This window comes from Schistocerca cancellata, chromosome 5, assembly GCF_023864275.1.
Source record: "Schistocerca cancellata isolate TAMUIC-IGC-003103 chromosome 5, iqSchCanc2.1, whole genome shotgun sequence".
Classification (NCBI taxonomy): domain Eukaryota; kingdom Metazoa; phylum Arthropoda; class Insecta; order Orthoptera; family Acrididae; genus Schistocerca; species Schistocerca cancellata.
Window position 1 is genome coordinate 60,686,289 of NC_064630.1, and position 2,462 is coordinate 60,688,750.

The window sequence follows — 2,462 nt, forward strand, 5'->3', positions numbered from 1 at the left end:
ATAGTTCCACACAACTTCTTCCTGTTTTTTTCGATTGATCTGTGTTCAGTTTTTCAAGGCCTATCCACTGTGCCAACTTATAACTAAATCTGAGGGGGGTGCGATGGGGAGATTCCCTTGTCAGAGCCATCTGAACCATTTTTGAACCAATGCAAAAGATACTAAAGTGCTGTCGCCGGCCACTGCGTGATACTATGCTCACGACACCACTGTGGTGTCGCCGGACGGCATAGTGTTAATAAGCTGACTCGCACGTGGAATTGAGTGAAGTCGGTCTACTTAGTGTAGATACCAACGTTATAGGTATAGTTAAACGCGAGATTGTCAGTTGTAGAACTTACGGTCGTCTGCCACCACTGTGGAAAAGCCCTCGTCTATTACAGTGGAACTAGACCGAACACGCTGTCCTTAATTCACCCCCGTGTTTCGCAAGCCGCAGGAATGCCGCTCACACGGCTGGGCTTTCGTCGGGCGCGCAGCGGCGACTTGTGTGAGAGGTGCTGATAAGCGGCAGATACGGCGCCAGATAGCGGTAATGGGGGCCGCGCGGAAATGAAGCACGAGCGACTCGGCTCTGCCGGTTTCACCGCCGGGACCTGCTGGCTGCTTGCTGCCTGGGTCGACACAAGCCGAGGTGCGCCAGCTCAGCTGCGCGCGTGCGAAGTTCGTCCGCAGTCCGCAGGTAACTGGGGACGCACATCTGCTGGTGGGAACTACGGCACCTGCATGGGAAAGGGCGGTGGGGAGAGCGGCGTGGCGGGGTCAGAGTCAATGAACTTGCAGCTCCACCACAAGAGAGTCCATTTACAGTCTGATTCTTCCAAGTAACAAAACTCTCCATGTTGCGAGTGAAGCCACCATTAGTGGTACCTAGTAGACTTTAAAGTTCAGTTTCGAGAACTGACTTAATCACCACCTCGATAGACTCGTTCAAAATGGTTCAAATGGCTCTGAGCACTATGGGACTTAACATCTGAGGTCATCAGTCCCCTAGAACTTAGAACTACTTAAACCTAACTAACCAAAGGACATCACACACATCCATGCCCGAGGCAGGATTCGAACCTGCGACCGTAGCGGATAGACTGGTAGCTCTCCGTCTTCACGCCACAAGTGGCCCATCGGGACTATCCGACCGCCGTGTTATCCTCAGCTGAGGATGCGGATAGGAGGGACGTGTGGTCAGCACACCGTTCTCCCGGTCGGATCGTTATGATGGATTTCTTTGGCCGGAGCCGGTCGAGTAGCTCCTCAATTGGCATCACGAGGCTGAGAGCACCCAGAAAAATGGCCACAGCGCATGGCACCCTGGATGGTGACCCATCCAATTGCCGGCCACGCCCGACAGCGCTTAACTTCGGTGATCTGACGGGAACCGGTGTATCCACTGCGGCAAGGCCGTTGCCTTCATAGACTGGTGAGTCAAGTATTATTTTAACAGTCTTATGGCGATTTCGGTTATTGACGGTCACCGAAGTAGTTAAAAAAAATGGTTCAAATGGCTCTGAGCACTATGGGACTTAACATCTGTGGTCATCAGTCCCCTAGAACTTAGAACTACTTAAACCTAACTAACCTAAGGACATCACACACATTCATGCCCGAGGCAGGATTCGAACCTGCGACCGGAGCGGTCACGCGGTTCCAGACTGAAGCGCCTTTAACCGCACGTCACCGAAGTAGTTATCTGTGGCTAAATAGTATCTGTCCATGACAGATGCGTTTAAATTTTGTAAAACGAAACAAAATAACGACTTCGTCTTTAACTGAACGGAAATAGGCTCTTAAAAGCGCGTGTGGTAAATTCACGCCTCCGGAATAACGCTGCTAATACGGCCGACTTATCTCTAATTTTTCCTCAAAGTAGAGCCGAAATAACCCTTCATATTTTTTGCCTCATTGATCGCCACTACAAATGTGGAAGAGCAAATTAAATTCCCCTCCATAACACAGCTGGTGACTCGGTGGCTATGTGGGGAAGTTGGTAGTAATTGACGAAAAATAATCCAGTAAAACAGAAGTGATTTCAGGCGTTCTCCGTGGCAGTGTTATAGACCCTCGTTACCTATATAAAGGATTTAGGAGAGAATCTGAGCAGCGATATTAGGTTGTTTGGAGATGTTGCTGGCGTTTGTCGTCTAGTAAAGTCATCAGAAGATCAAAATAAATTGCAAAACGATTTAGAAGAGAGAGGTCTGTGATGCGAAAAGTGACAGTTGACCCTAAATAATGGAAGGTGTGAGTTCATCCACATGAGTGCTAAAAGGAATCCGTTAAACTTCGGCTATCCGATAAATAAATCTAATGTAAAGGCTGCAAATTCATTTAAATACCTAGGAATTACAATCACGAACATCTTAAATTGAAAAGAACACATAGAAAATGATCTACATCTACATCTACATGGTTACTCTGCAATTCATACTTAAGTGTCTCGCAGAGGGTTCATAGAACCATTTCAT

At 48.1% G+C, this 2,462-nt stretch overlaps 1 pseudogene; it reads right to left on the reverse strand.

Moving 5' to 3' along the window:
• Positions 1-1,288: 1,288 nt before the first annotated feature.
• Positions 1,289-1,406, reverse strand: LOC126189296 (5S ribosomal RNA; annotated as a pseudogene).
• Positions 1,407-2,462: the final 1,056 nt, after the last annotated feature.